The 17,250-nt window shown below is 36.7% G+C and overlaps 1 protein-coding gene and 1 long non-coding RNA gene across 5 annotated transcripts in view; one reads left to right on the top strand and one right to left on the bottom strand.

Annotated features, from left to right (window-relative positions):
* MESR6 (misexpression suppressor of ras 6) overlaps positions 1-17,250 on the top strand; it is a 564,119-nt gene that overhangs the window by 376,601 nt on the left and 170,268 nt on the right. The gene's annotated exons all lie outside the window — the stretch shown is intronic.
* LOC117605904 (uncharacterized) overlaps positions 8,561-17,250 on the bottom strand; it is a 46,409-nt gene continuing 37,719 nt past the window's right edge. Inside the window, exon 3 of the long non-coding RNA XR_004581828.2 lies at positions 8,561-17,250. This is a non-coding gene — a long non-coding RNA (uncharacterized LOC117605904).

Raw genomic sequence — 17,250 nt, 5'->3', positions numbered from 1 at the left:
GTTTTTGCGAAAAATTCATCGTTAGTATTCAAACGGCAATAACATGATCGTTATAAATATTTGGTCGTTTCCGTTTCCCTCGTAACCGATCTTCTTCCTCTTAACGGCACTCACCCCGTTGAAATATCAGTTCGAGCTCGGAACAGGAACAGGACGGAGATAAACAACGTGGAATTAAATATACAATAAAGAGTGCGGTCCTGTACAGTGAAAGGGCGTGGTGGGGGTGGAAAAAGAAGCGAGACTGCTTTACCGGCTGCGCGTTCTGGCCTGACATTTCAACCCCCACTACTGTCTGCTACCCACCCGCATAAATAAATCCAATTGGCTCGAATAAAATGTACGAAACGAAGTCGCACCAATGGCCGGGTATGTATTTTATTTTCTCTCGTTTTCCTTTCCACCCCGTGTTAGCCAGCCAGCCAGCCAGCCGGCTGTTTCCTCTCTTTTTATTTTCTTCCTCCTCCATCCCTCAGCGTCGACTGCTCTGTCGTAGCGGCACAGTAGGATAATTCAATCGTGACTTTTTACGGATTTCCCATCGAAGGAAACACGCCAGTTTCGCGGTGGAAAGATTTTGTATTCTCGTCCTTTCGCCAGTGACTTTCTTTCTTTCATCCCTGTCTTTGGTTTTACTCTGATGAATTTTTTAGGAACACTGTTATGATTTTTAAGCATTTTTGGTGCAAGTTGTATGTATTCATTTTTGTGGAGAAATTTAGGTAGATGTTTATTTTATACTTTATTAACCCTTTGCTATCGCATATTTATCCTTAGATATTATATCTCGATACCATTCGAATATTTATTATTCTGTTTTATTATTAACATTTTTTTAGGCTAAAAATGACGACCCATAGATTTTTTATTTTAAATTGTGTCAGTTTATTTCAAATCTGAAGTCGCGTCACGAATTCAACACCGGTTGCTCTTAATATAAAGCATAGAATACACGAGCTTCTTTAAAACGGTCGAACGAAAACTAGATTACGTGGAGCCCGCTGTGCGAAGGGAACATTTCTTCATTGACAAGGAGAATCTCATTGGGGTAGGTCAGTTTTGTAATTACCTTTTCGCAGCGAAGTGGCTCGGCCGCTCGAACTTCGCCTTCAATGTTGTTGGCCCTTCTCAAGGTCGCTCTTCATCCCCTACAATTAAGTCCTACCGACAATTAAATCGATAAACCCGCGGAGGCGACCTTCATACCCTTGCCGCCGCAACGTTTATGCGTAACGCGTAACGAGCCTCACCCTTCTCAACTTGCAACAAAGTACTAAAATTGCTCCACGTCGCGATGTTAAGATCGGATCTCGATTTCCTTTAATAACGTTACCCGCGCTCCGAGTGTAATTTTCGATCGACACGATTTATCGTTGACGAAGAAATCCGATCACTTCCGCGAAAATTTTGCTGACAACGTGTAATTTTCGAGAAATATTGCATTAAAAAAAAGATGGCTCGGGAGTTGAGCAGATTGCAGAAGTTTTCGGGTATAAAAAATGATGTGCGATCAACCATCGTACAGCACTATTTTTGAATATGTATTTATATTTATATTTATATATGTAGGAAAAAGAGTATTGAATAGGTATAAAATAATATTTATTAATAAAATAAATACGATATTGCGCACTCTGTCAAGACGTTTAAGTTCGCAACGACTCTCTGCTCTGATCTTACTGCTAACAATGATTTTCGTTCTAACCACTCTGCTAAAGACTCGCGATGCCGTTTTAGAAGAGACAGGAGTCTTTTTTAAACACAATTGTTTTTAACAAAATCTTCTAGCTCATAAAAAGTAGAAAAGTATGAAAATTTTTGTTTCATATAACAACGGTGATTATCAAGTGGATTTTAGTGAATGTAGTTCATAGATGTGGTTGTTTTATCGCCATCACACAAAACCACGATTTTTAATTCAACTAGGTCTTGGAAGGAGCAAGTTACTACAAAAGACTTACAAAATTAATATCTTTCATATAGAGAATTTTACATTTTTATGTAATAAAAGCTACTATTTTAATTTCTTGATTTTTCGAATTTTTATGAATATGACAGTATATAAATTTGAACGAAGAACATACTTCAGTATATTCTTGTACCTGTACATATCAAGGATTACCAAAAAAGGGGCTTAGAATTTTTATCTCCAAATTAAACAAAGAAATTGATAACCGAATCAGAGAATAAATTCGGGGAAAACCGGATAAGAACCAACACTGCCATCTGTTATGGCTGATAAGAACGAGGGGTTACTTCGCAGTTTCCGGATAAGCCGCACATCCCGGGGGTGACGTGACGAGCGACGCCGACGCCGACGCCGACTCCATGTGCCCAAAATGGCTGCGGATCGTTAAACGATCACGCGCAAACTCCTCGGAGGGTGGTGGGACAGGGAGAGTTGGTTTTAGGGGTGTCCCCGTTTCCTAATAGGATCGAAGAAATAGTTGCGACGTCAAATCCACGCAGTTGCGTTTCGGCGAACACGCAAATGATTCTTTCTCTGTTCGCATAATCGTTCAGAATATACTTTGGAGGTTCAACCCTTTGAATACGAAGCTCTTTTAAATTGGTATGGAATACCCTTTTTGGCTGGTTTAAAAAGAATATTTCTTTGAAAATTTATAGAAAATTCCAATTCGGTGCAAAACTCGAATATTACTTGTTGAAATATAATAATCGTGTCCATTGAACCAATCAATGAAGCTCCGTTATTTTGTTTCTGTTTTTAATGAACAGCTAAGAAGATATCCACCCCTCATACGTGGAAAATATATCCATAAAAACAACGAAATATGAAACATTTTATGTATCATATATCCAGTTAGTTATTGATAATCACGTTTCCTTATCAATCATTCCTCTATAAATAATCCCCATTCTTTTTCACTAATTTACAAAAAAAGTTTCCAAACGGCGAGGCGCGGCGGGTTGAAATTTCGACAAACGGTTTCGACAAAATTCTCGGCAACAGTCGGCTGGACAGAGGCAGGATCGAATTATCATGTAAGTAACGACACTTAAATGCGCAGCCTCGTGGCTTCTGAACGGAAGTAACCATGAGATCTCGGAGGGAGAGACGTTGCCCGAGTTCGTTGACCGAGGGCTGTTACGTTTTCCGTCAACCTGACAGAGGTCATCGAACCGGTCATACGCTAACATTTCGATGGTAAAGGTGGACATTAATCCGCGAAAGGGGTAAGCGCATCCGGCGATGGCGTGTTCGCGCTTTTCGCGTGGACCCTTGTCGTACGCTTCTTTTCGCAAGCGCCTGCGTTCGCATGCCAGTAATTGCAAGTATTCACTTGCAGTTCGCACATGTCAAATGTATTGCAGTTGGACATCGGTTGCACTCACCATCTGATATTCTCCGAATTTTTTAACCCGAAAGGCTTACTCGGCTTACGCTTGTTATTTAACCGCTTGCTTCTTCAACCCATACCCCAACGATATATGCTCTTCCGCCGCGGAACGATATTTATATTTCTTAGTTTTGATTTTTTTTTTTTTTTTAATTTTGGTTAAGGGGTTAACTCCTTTTGTTGAATGAATATCCATTTAACAGTAAAAAGTTTCTTAGAAACTTTATACAAATCTATTCAGAAAAGAACTTTATGGTTTATCGAAAGGATTTTCATGATGCATCAATGAGTTACGAGCAACCTTACGTCCAAGAAAGTCCATAGCGATCGCGCGTGATTATGTCATTAAACCAATTAGAACGATGCAAAATGTTTGACATTTCGTTAAACGTTCGCTAATGGCTGTCGAATCACGTCATAGATGAGAATAGAAAAGATCGTTCTGTTTGTCTCGGGTTGGAAGACTGATGACTATCTATGAAAAGACTTGATTGCCAGGCAAGTGGTTGGAATCTTAGTTACCGCATAATGAGAATTCCTCGATGATCACGAATAGTTATGTTTAACAATGGGTCATTATTGATGACAAATGTTACGTTCCGTATAATGAACGAGATTAACGGGCGAATATTCGTTATTAACAATTGGCTACGCAAAAGCGTGTTCATTATCGATTCGATAAATCAGGAGGATAGACTCATCGATAATTTGAACGTTTAATTTCTCATTTCTTCGGGCATTCGAATTTCTAAATGCAAGATTTTATATCTTGGAAACGGAAGATAATGCAGTCAGCCTCGAATGCGAGGAAAGGCGTTCTATATTCTACATTATTAAATGCAGCAGATTCGAATAAAAATACTAACGTACACTTGCATCGGTATCTCGAGCAGTTGATGCTCAATACCGCATGCTCGAACGGCCAATAAGAACGGGACTCGTAGGAGCTCGTCAAGATCGGTTCGCGTGATAATTCGTTAATCATCAGAGCGCCCTTGTTAATGACGCACGGCGTTCCTGTTTCTTAATTGCTTCGCGATACGTAATCCTATTTGAAACAATATCACTGCTGTCATAAGACGACTGATTGATTCTTCGTGTTGACTCCAAAACATTATAGCACAGAAGAGCTTTTGTCCATAAATGATATTCTTTAATTTTTCATAATCAGTGAAATTTGTAATCAATTTTTTTATCAGCTGCTAGACACCCTATATATTAAATGCACTTGTGTAATTTTTAATTAAAAAATTTGAATGCATCGTCGATATACCTATTTACGTATGTCGTAAGAAATAACTTCAGATTATAAAAGGTTAACATTAATTAGTACCACACGAAACATAGTGTATTAAACGATGGTGTACATAACGTATTGTTTCTTTGTTTTCGATTGGAGACGTAAGACAATTGAATGTTATTTTCACTTGAATGGTTTCTTTTAAATGAGAACACGAATGCTTCTGCAATAGCTGTCATAATAGATAAAGCAAATGGAAGAAAGTATTTGTGTCAGACATAAGTGAAAGAAGATCGACTGCATTCAATCTGGTTAGATGATATTTTAGATTATTTAAATTGAGTGAATTCTTTCTTTAAAAAAAATAAAATTATTTTTAATAATCGTAGAAGAAGTTTCGCGAGTAACTATATATTTCAAGTGAACTGAAAAAATTTAAAAGTATATTTCAGGTCAAGTAAATAACAGATTTATATTAATCAAGTGGTTTCGACCACTACTGCAATTTAAACAACTTGACTAATCAGAACGAGGCTTAAGGACCTTGTAAATGAGTGCAGTAATGGTCATGCAAAATAATTTATGCAACACATGAAGTAACGTTTATTAATAAACATACTCGCAGGTGTACAGAGAAATTTTTAATTGTCACTTCAGCAGCGATGACGAACAAGCTGTTCTTACAGTTTAGTCTACGGTTTCAACAATATTCCCTTAAAGTCAATTTCATCTTCGGATGTCTTTACTGACTCAAAAATATTTAACAATTCTCAGTTTAATGTCCACAAGCCATAGAAAATTAATTTGAAAAATCCATTTTACTTTGTTTTAGTTTTTTGCTTGGAAAGGGCGTTTATTTAAATAGCAAGAATACATGTATAAATCGACAAATAACTATAGTGAAAATATTTTTAATTAACTTTTGAATTAACATTTCTTACGAAGAAATGTCGAAATTTTAATGAAATCAATTAATTAATGACAACGGTAAAAGCGAACACTTAATAATGAACATTTAATTAGTTGCTCTGATCCTTATCACTTATATCAACATGAACTGTATATCAACATGAAACTGATGTCATTGAATCAAAAAAGAAGAAGAAATCAAGAAAAGGAGAAGCGGTGTTCAGGCGGGTTTGAAGCGGATTGAGTACACGCGCACGCGCTCCTATCGCGTCAGCCGGACGGTTCTCTCTTTTCCCTCGTTTGGCTGATTAAAATTAAAAACTACGTCGAGCAAACGCTGTGACACCTGCACAAATCTACATACTGGATCGACGGGTACGCGTCTAACCCGTCCTCGCGGGTAGATACACGCGACGCGTTGCCTCCGCACACGCGCCGCCACTTTCGAATCGATCGACCTTGCCAATCGATCGCAGCTTCTCGAACGATCTCTTATACAAACAATTGAAAAAATCGAGAAAATTCAACAATTTGGAATAATCGTTCTTTCAATAATCGAGACAGTGATGATGCGACTTTGAACGTTTGACCGAAAAAGAAAAAACTAAACCGATGGATTGACATACGCACAACTGTCAATCATCCGGCAAAGCAGACAATTGATAGTTCGCACGTTGGGTCGACATGGAGTAATTAAAAAGACTACAATTAGAAACGGATTCTTCGCGGTGCATGACGGATTGTGTGAACAGGAATTGTGGCCGTGTCACGCGAACGAACGTTTGCAATACCGGGAAATCTGGATTGGACGGTTTTGCGAAACAGACTCTGCGGCGATGGGACAACGAATCGTGAAATGCTTGCAGCTTGATTTATGGGACAGCCTCGTTCAACGAAGAGATTGCATTCTTCAAATACTCAGTGGTACTATTGAGTTAGCTGGGTTTGTTACGTGCAATACCATCCAGCGTTCTGAATATTTTCATGTTACGGTAACTCGCGAACATGGAATAGCATATTTGTAAATTGTCGTCAATTATGGATGTATTGCTGAAATTAATTAAAATAGTAAGGGTAATAAATCTATCAGTTTTTACGCTACTTGCAAGAAAAATTCGAAGTTAATTAGCTTCTAAATTGATTAAAAAATAAACAATACTCTTTCCTTAATTTCTGCAGGACGGTAATTTATTATCTCACTTAAATAATTACACGTTTCTCTTTTGTCTCAACAAATATATTATTTTCGATCAGGAATCGTATCATGTGCATACAAAAGGACCGAAAATCCATCAGCTGTAGACGCAAAAAAATCCCCTGATTATACAATGCATTTGTATTAATAAACCAAATATATCCAGTCACGACGTGGCACGCGCTTTTTGTTTGAATCGGGCCAGGTCTGAACCCGGACAATTCATTATTTCCGTTTGTTATATTCGATAAATGTGGCGTGAGGTTAAAATGATTTTAATTTATACCGTGGTAGATTGCATTCGCCGAGAGAAAAACCGCAATTAGTTATCGATTGAATTAAAGAAAAATCATTAACTTGATTTTATTTACGTTAATCTAGAAACGTATGACTACAGTTCTCAACAGGAAGGGTTAAACATAAACTGTACTGAGTCACAGTCAACAATTACCTATCATTTGTCATGCTAAGGTGGTCACAATAAGAACCGTAGAAAAAAAAAAATTCTGAAGCCATAGACTCTTTGAAGACACAGGAAAAATATGCGCCTACATACTCATTACGCAATCTTCACCCCTGTAGATGAATGAATTTATAGAGCGTGTCGATCAAGAGATCGAAGGTCTCTCAATCTGCCCACGCCTAGAGTTAGCTGTTTCCTTTTCCTCGATCCGCGTAAGGGAGCCTAAGTGATCGTAACAACGGAAAAGGATCCGTACGCGTATGTGCAGGCGCACGTAACCGAGGACAGCAATATCGAGGGTGGGATTTATGGGGCATGACGGAGATTTACGACGCTTCTCGTGTCCATGGGCTTCATGCACGGCTGGATCGACGGGACCTTGTTCCGCTCGCTTTCGACCGTCTCGGAACTTCTTTTCAACGGTGACCGTTGTCGCGGTGCACCGCTGCACCGATGCACCTGCACTCACGATCGCGTAATCAAGAAACGTCAGATGCGCCTGTGACCGAATACGAATCGGGTTCGGGTTCAACGGAACGCGTGGGAGAACTCGTGGTGGTACGTGCCATTGAATCGTAATCGTGTCGATTTGGCTCATGGTAAATCGCTGCTGTTTCTCTTACCGTCAGTTCTTTTAAGGGTGCAAAGTATCGAATTCTTAATTTATAATCTTGGATGTGAGATCAATTTGCACTGTCTCAGTAGGATTTCAAATACATAGTTTTCATCGCTGAAGAATTTTTCCATTAATATTGAAAGAATTTTATTAGTCACAAACAGTCATTTTGTATGAATCACTCGTCGGTAATACATTAATAAGCGTTCTGAAACGTTGAGTGATGACTTCCTTCTATAATAGTACTATTAGATATGGTCTATGATACATTCATTTACTAAAGACATGATTGACAAGATATACTTATGTCTATGAAATATTTATTTGAAAATAATATTGAGAAGATAACCGGATCAATATCTACGAAACAGGAAATGATAAATAAAAAATGAGAAATACAAGATAATTATTCTTGGTGTTTATGCCATTCAACGTTGAACGTTGAATAATTGTTTCAGTTACACCCAATATTAAATAACCTTTTTGCGTAATGGACATTGAGCAAAAATATTTTCAATAACAGTTTATATTTTTGTTTATGACCAGTACCACGAATTTAATATAACTATATATTCGAAGAAACAGATGCAAGAACATTTTTATATAATTGAGAAATTAAAATATTGTAATTATTATAATAATCAGTATTTTAGTAATTATTTTATTATTCATTTAATAAAATTCACGATCGACCGTCTTTAATTTACCTCCCAATCGGAAAATATTAAACAAATATTAAATATGAAAGTATTAAATAAATATTAAACGTGGAAAAGCTTTGTAGCAATTAAATCCGCGATATATGTTCGAATGCAATTTATTAAAATTGAAATTACGAAATTTAAAAATTCGAATTAATTACGATCGACGCGTTCGTTCCTACAATACATTCGGAACGAGCGAATATTTATTCTGTGTTTTTGCAGCTTGTAAATTGTTTCCACGAGCATGTTTACTCCGAAAGGCTACGAACGAGCCGGTATTATTGTGAAAATTTATATAACCAAACAGAATTTTGCCTAAATTGCTTAATTAGCGGGCTGCAGTTTTAAACATATGCTTTAGTTACATGTGAACGATACACCTGACATTTTTAATGATGCTAAACATTATTACAATAATATAATGAATCCTTTTTAGTTTTATAGAACTTTTGATATTTTTTGCATATTTATTTATCAATTATAATTTTAGCAGTCATTATTATTTTTCTAAATTAAAAATAATTCTTGAATTAAAGTTTTCTTAAATATCCTATAAAATAAATCACACTTTTATGTAAATATTTGTCGAGAAATGATCCAGACAAGGTTAAACGTGCATTTATTTTTTATTCTAGTGGTAACCTTTTCAACCCTTTTTTTTTTCAAAGCTTTACATATGTAGAACTTTTCGTCGGTGTATCAGTGATTTGATCGATGCCTCCGGCTACTCGTTTGTTTCCGCTGTAATCTGTCTCTCTGTGTGGCCGTCGATCATCAAACGTAGATATCAAAGGGGACGGTTCGTTCTGCGATCTATCCTCCAAGATCTCTATCTTCTACCAATCCTTTCTTTCACAGTTATACTCGCCTTGTAGCCTCGAAGACGAATCGAATTTGGAATCAGAGATCCAATATTAATAATGATACAACAGGATTGGAAGTAATCATTAGGGGGGATCTAAGAGATCCAACATTAAACCATGATATTAATGATAGTAGTACTAATACTCTGATTCACCTTTTGATTCAGGTCATCGAATTAAAGTGCATCGTTTTATTGTGCTGTCTTTATTCAACATTTTTACTTTTAAATCATTCCTCTTGTTATATTTTCATTTTCCAAAATGGTATGTCTATTCTAGAGGGCCAAAGGATGTTAATTTTTAAGAATTTTGTTTTAGAAAATCTTATTGAATCTTTGAAATAAATGCTTTCCCATTTAAAAAAATGCATTTTTAAGAAATTGGAATAATTTTATTTGATGCAAAAATACTGCAGGGTGCCAATTGAAGGGTTCATTTGATAAAATTAATAATCCCTGTGCTTTTAAAGAAATTGCACGTATGTATCTACGTATGTGGACCTCGTTCGGTTCATTTAACAGTCTGACCCCATCCTCGCCGCAAGTTTCTTCTTGTTAAAATCTACGGCATGATAAATGAACTGCCGATGCCGCTAACCACGTCGAAATGCGGCGACGTCCGCTCGAATAATCACGAGATAATTACTTTCCTGCATACGGTCCGTCCAAACCGCTCAAAAGCCGGATCTTCAGTGTTCCCGAGGGAGTTCCAAGGATTCATGAGCGGACGGACGCGTTAAACCGCAGGAAGGAACGGTCTTTCGCTGATCCGGATATCTAACTCGATTGCAATTCCGAATGCAATATTTCTGTTTGTTATCATTACAAAATTATATTCCGCTGTTTCTTTTAATCAAATTTTGTTTTCCATTCTCCGGTTATTTTTCGGTAGTTCTGATATAAAAATACGCGAATATAATCGCAATGTTCGCCATTAAAATGGTCAAACTTCTCAGTTTCATGGTCAGCATCCGGTATCGAATCTCCGCTCGCGGGAAGCGGCGAGTCCGGAGGGCGTCAACGACGATAGGTTTATCGAGCGACGAACCGTGTTATCGTCGGGGTACGAAAAAAGCAAAAGAGGAAGGGGGGAAGTCGGAGAAAAAAAGGACTAGGAGAAGGTGGTGGCATGGTGTTGACGAAATGGACGTACGCGCGATAGATAGCATCCTCTCCCGGAAATCAGACGCGTCGGATGACGAAACGTTTAGCCATGTCGACGCGAAACCGCGGAGTCGACGAACTGTTTATAGTGCGAAAACAACGCCGACCAGCAAAACATTAACACTGTCTAAACCGCGGAGCCATTTATACGCAGCCCAAGTTGAAAACAATAAAACTGAGAAACTGGAAATGCTATTAGGAGTAGAAATGATTTCTTGGTCGATTTCTGAAAAATTTTGAAATATTCATTCTAATATTAATTTATTAAAAAACACTTCTATTTCTAAAGTCTAAGGAAATCTAGTACGAGATATGCAGATTGGAAATAGAAACATTCTTTAAAAGAGCTGTCGTAGCGAAAGCTTGCTGCCAAAATTCTGATGCGACTGTCTTTTTAAACGTTTTGTGTACACGCCGTCTGGTGACGAATGCGATATTTGCAAAGTTGATACGTTAGCGAAGTCTGATAAAAATTTGAATTGTTTATATTGATTCTGTCTGAAGCAAACCTTTGTTAATATCGATTAAAAAATAGTTCTTAAATTTGAATACAGATCAAAACATGTTTAGTTGCATTTTTAGCGTTTAAACGATATTTCCATTAGGCAATTATTGGTCGATATAATCAAATCGTTTAACTAAATGATTTACACTATGATTAAATGAAATATACTGTATTGTTCGATTCGTGTATACCTTTGCTTTAGAACTTTCGCTCTCTCTGCTGTTTCTATTTTTTTCTGATTTTTCATTTTATTTTATTTTATTTTATTTTTTGTTTTTTTACGTGAACGCGACAGGTAGTTGAATTCTATAAGCGATTTTATCGCGACGATCTGCGGCGAGTTAAACGAAACGTAGCGAGTTATTTTCGCGGTATTTCGCCGGGACAGAACAGTCGTTTGTTTTATGGCAAATCGATATAACCATATTGCGCGATTATACAAGTTTATCGAGACGAAGAGAAATCGTCCAGTTATAAATTCTGGTCGGTTTTGGAGGCGATCGATTATTCAGAGATGACCCAACTGCATGTGCCATTTCGAGGTTTCTGTACAAAAATACAGCGGTGGTAATTGAGATTAAAATTAGTCTGGCGATTGCTGGAGAATGCTAAATATTATACCACTTTCTTGAGAATGCATATTTTTTGAAAGCATGATAAAATTGGAAACGGGTCAATTCATATAAAATTGAAAAAGATGGTCTTCATTGTCCTTATTCAATTGTTCTAATTTTCGAAAAATAATACCTACATAGAACGTTTCAAAAGCAATGTCTGTTTCGTATTAATTTCACGTCATCAACTGAGATTAGCCAGCAATCAGGCTTCATTCAAACAGCATACGTCATTAGGATCATCCATGATCGTGGATCGATGGATCCACGTCACAGGAATAACGGATCCTGAGTCGTAGTTCAGAATCCTATTTCTCGGTGCATGGGCCACGGCCATTCTGCTAATTAATGTTTACGATTTCCATTAGCGCGTCGCGACCACAGTTGCTTTGACTTCCTGCGAGGGAAATGCAAGCCTCCACGCGTGTACACGCTTGCACGCTTAAAGCTACTAGCAGATACATCTCATTTCTGCGACTGAAAACTATGGGTTTTTTTACATTTATCTACTGTGTTCTGGGTTTAAATTCACATTAATATGCGGGGATAATGTTCATTTAAGTTGTATATGACTTCAATTAAATTCTTTTGATATGATAATAAGTACTTTGATAAATGTTTTAATATTTGCTCCTTTTAACTGAGGTGATACGAATTAGGTAATTTTATTACTTAATAATATATGGTATATGGAAGAGGTATCATGAAATATTAATTAATTGCCATGAATGTGATTATGTTTGTATTTTTCTTTTTTAAGAGCTGCTAATTATTCTTTTTGTCTTGAAACATCGGCTAATTAGATGTTATCCTCAATATAAGAAACTATTATAATCGCGATGTTCAGTGTAGGTCTATTATTTAATTACAGTCGTAATTTGTGGTAAAATTAAAAATACATCATCATATAACCGTAATTAACAATCCCTGACATTTAATAAATGTAATAAGTGTCTTACCATTTTTATGCAGTAACGTATTCTGTATAAGAAGAATACATTGAACTTTTAATCTTCTTTATCCGTAAGAACACCATAAGATATTCAAATGATACGAGTAACGAAGGGTGAAAGAAATTTGCCATTAAACGAAACAAAACGACGAGCACGTATGTTAAATTCGTTCACATTCCGCGCGTACTTAAAAGCGTCGGATCGATCGTAATAAGAGCCGAAATTTATGGATGCACGATAAACTCGAAGATTTACAGCGCTATCGCCGTTAATAAATAACAAAATCGTCGGGCAACGGTCGTCTGAAAACACAAAAGGCCGGGCCAGCACGAAGTGTAATTTATAAATATCGCTCGGCCAATTTGTTCGCGTCCCTGAAGCGATAATTTCGCGGGTCCGATAACCCGCTCGCATTGTCCATCGATTCATAACTATCGTCGCGTTCCGCCGTTCGAGATATCGCCGGACATCGTCTGCCTTTCGCTCTTTCCTTTGCCTTTTTTATTTCTCCCTTTTATGGGGTGACGCTCGTGACACCGCCATTACCCGTACGATGGACCACCGTGACAATACAGAATTCAGTTCTTAGGTCTGAAGAAAGATAGGTACATTTAGTCAAATGGAGACTTTGTCGATTTTCTTTTAAATTCTTTAAATTAGTGTGAAAATTTTTATTTTGGGAATTGCTGCAATTTTTTATTAAGAAACACCGTGAAAAATTGATTTTCTAAATAATAAATATTAATACCTGAATAGATGTTTTTGCTACTGAAAGTAACAAAAAATGTGTAATCTGGTTGAAATATCAAGTATTGTGTGAAATCAGCAGGTGTCTTAATACTTTTGGCCAGGGGTGTACGTTGAGCGCAATGAAAGGGTTAATATCGGTCTCAGGTTATTCTCAATTGTTGAACACCTTGTACATGCAAACTTGCGCCACATGTCTAGCACAGTTCAATGACCAAAGTTGCTGCAACACACCGCCGCGTCCCGGCGTCATGAAGCATAATGCAGTGCAATTTTCGTCGAATGTGCAATCGCGCCAGGTGCACACAGTTGCAAAGAGCATCCCCAAACGTGACGATCCTCTAGCGCTCACGGAACAAGTTCCCTCGCGGGACACCGCGACCGGAAGAAACATTTGCCTTTCACGGGATAAACGGGGACGGCAATCTGAGTTTTAGTTCATTAACAGGATTTGCGCTAATGCAAGTTTAAGCTTACCAAGATTCCAAAGTGGTATTCAAACTATTATTACACAAGGTGGATCGAAACTGACAGAGCAATTTGAATATAGATAATTCTATAGGAAGAAATTTAACACGAGAGGGTGTTTTTCTTTCCTTTTTTTTTACTTTATTATAGATAACTTTATTATTTAAATTTTCACTAGCAACTTTCAATTGAAAATTTGTCCATTATAGGCCACTTCAAATAAATTAATAATTAATATAATTCCAGCTCGTGGACGTCATTAGTAAAATAAAATATAGCAATCACGTATGGGAAATTGAAGTTATTGCATGTGCCTATGTATGATTATAGTAATTACATTTTTAATAATTCCTGAGGTATTAAGTCGGATTTCTCAGAAATCAAACTACTTATAGAAATACTTATTTTATAATGTAGGTGCTCAGTTTGGAACATCTGTTATTGAATTTGTAATGCTAATACCATTTTCCGATTATTTCAATCTTGTTATTTAATCTATAAAGGTTTCATGCAATTTCTCTGTTTTCGTTATTGTACTATTTAAAATATTTTAACACATTTATAGAAGTTCTAATTTGAAAATGTAAAAGTTATAAAAAAGGTCTGCCTGTTCTTTAAGGGTTAATCATATCAGTTCCTCTTACTTACCCCTTTCCACCCTTAACGCATCAATTTTTTTCTAAAAAATATCATTGTAACTGGAGCAACCGAGTTGCATTTATCTTACAGTCTTCACTCGGTCGTTTAATCGAGCGCAATAACGATGTTTGTAAATCGCATGCCACTGAAATCGTGGGTTGAAATCGTGCAAGGAAAATGGCGCGGACGGCCACGATGTTTCGCATATTTGGGGTGAAAAGCGGGGCCCGTGCGTGTAGGAGCATTTCAGCCGAGGGATGGATTTTTTTCGTTCGTCCAATCGGCACGCCATAGGAGAAAGATGGCGTTCACCATAATTTATGCACCCCATCTTCGCGTGCGTGATTTTTGTTAGGGCCGTACATGTACGTGCATTGCGCGTGGAAAAACGGGCAGATGCTGGGCCGCCGAAACTTTTCGAAATGTCGAACTGTTTTGAATGTCACCTCGAATTGAAACAAAAAAAAAAAAGAGAATAGTTTGGTTACGCGGTGACATGTGAACGGAAAAATGTTTGAAAAAAAATGATACTGCAGATAAAGGGTGAAATTGAACGTTCGGGGTGTGTGAGGGATGTTTCATTGTGATTTTGATTTTAAACAAAATTATCTGGGAGTATGTTTTGCTTTAAAAAATAATTTAATATGGACATAGAGTGTATGATATCTTTTTTATTATTTTTAAAAAAATTGTATTTAATAAGAAGAAATTACAACTTCCAATTATTTTATACAATTTTTCAAAATATTTATTTCTGCTTTTATTCTGATTTCTAAATCAAGCTTGACTATTTCAAGCATACTATTTCATAGTGAAAAGCTAAACAGGCCGCCGAGTAACTTAGAAACTCTAGATAAGAGGAAACTAAAAAATGCAGCAACGTTTGTGTGAGTACTCGAGTTTATCAGCTCCTCCTTATCTTATTCAAGATGAACTAGAATTTTTCTAGTGTCTAGGTCATCTTAGCTTCACTTGAAAATGTTTCAATTACTTCGAAAACAGTCTTGTTAAGCAATTTTGTAATATTAATAAATTCCTAGAATCATAAGGGAAACTTATTATATTTCTTGTTGGTTAATATAATACTACTTATGTATGTATTATATTTCATTTTTTATTTGATCATTTCTCATTAATTCTCTTGAAACAGACAATAAAAAGTGTTGTGAATTCGCATTTGAAAAAGTCAACCTAATTGCAAAGCAACAAAATTCGTTAAATTCATTAATTTCACCTTGGAAAATAAAAATTACCCTTCAAGCAAACCGACCGCCATAGGTGATTTCAAGCGAACGCGGCAGGCAGAGAAAACGCAGCAACCTTCAAGCTCCCTCACCCCTCATGCAAATATCCATCTGGAGCCCATAAACGGCAACAATTTGTCGAGGAAACCGTACGTGTCTCACCGTGAAAAATATCATCGCGACTGACGCATGCTAATTCAACGACCAGGGACCAGGATCCTCTCGTCGAGATGTCTTATCTCCACGGGGGTTGTAACGCTAGCAGAGAAAAAAGAATCGGGTACAAGTTAGTGGGGGTGGCATCGAAGCAGAGACGTCTAATAATCACCCTTGTACCATGCCTCGTGCGCTTCTCGAAGACAGTTGGGCTCTCTATTTAATCTCCAAGTGACAAATGGCCCTGGCACTGATTCGTTGAGTCAAACATAATCCTGTCACCGCATACAAACATCGATCGGGACCAATATCGACGAGGAACTATCAGCCACCCTCGTGAAACTGGTAAAATGAATACAGAGCCATTGTGGGGAAAGAATTCTTTATTTAACTTGGAATTTTCTACAATTTCTGATATACTCTATTGATAAACAATTTGATATTTTCTAATTTGTCGACGATATCAGTGTTTGATTACAACTATTACTGTTATAACTATGACTGTTACTTCTATGTAATCCATGGGAATATATTTCTACGACTATGTTCGGTTGTCGTCTGTATCTGATGTTCGTCAATATTGGAACTCGACCAGTGATAAGGCTGTACCGGGATGGAAACTTGATATTGTTATCGTTAATCGGAGAAAAATATCGGCTTATCGTAGGCGCGCGAATTATCTGCTCGCCACTTTCATATAGGATTATAGATTTTGCAATAATTTATTTACGTTCACCAAATTTTTATTTAGCAAAAACCGAATTCTGGTCATTTGAATTTTTTACCACCTTTGGATCTCTGATTTTATATTCAAATATTTTATTATAAATATCCCAAAATTTAATAATTTTATCGTATAATTATAATTAAATTTATAATTACTTTGTTTTATTTGTCTCGTGTGTTTTGATATTAATTATCGTTGTTTATTTCAACTTCAAGAATTTGAGTGTTTATGTAATTTTTTACAATTTTAGCTGCAAAATACAGTGAAGAGTTTAGTCAGAAAATTATTAGTCCTATATAGTATTAAAAAATATTTTTTATGAAGGTTTTATTATTTGTGTTGCTGTCTTTTAAGTCGATAAAAACAGCTTACAGTGTCTAGACTAAATTTAAGATAATTAGTGTAGCGTTAAACTTGTGTTTATCTCTGCTTATATTTTTCAAAACAACGATCTTTTCTTCTCAGAAATCCGTCTCTCTCCTGTGCTAAAATTAACTGCAGACGCGTTGAATATTTACGTTTTCTTCATGGTTTTCAAAATATTTTTACCATAAGTCGTGCATTGTGCACTCAAATCAGGTTTCCTCGAGAGAAATGATGATGTTTCGAGTTCTCGCTCTTCCCTTTGGCCATCCCCAATGTTTATAGCACTTTTTTTCTTTGAATTCGTCCATTTTGCAAG

Source organism: Osmia lignaria, chromosome 9 (genome assembly GCF_051020975.1).
Source record: "Osmia lignaria lignaria isolate PbOS001 chromosome 9, iyOsmLign1, whole genome shotgun sequence".
NCBI lineage: Eukaryota > Metazoa > Arthropoda > Insecta > Hymenoptera > Megachilidae > Osmia > Osmia lignaria.
Note: the sequence above shows the minus strand (reverse complement) of the source record. Positions and strands in the feature narration are given on the sequence as shown.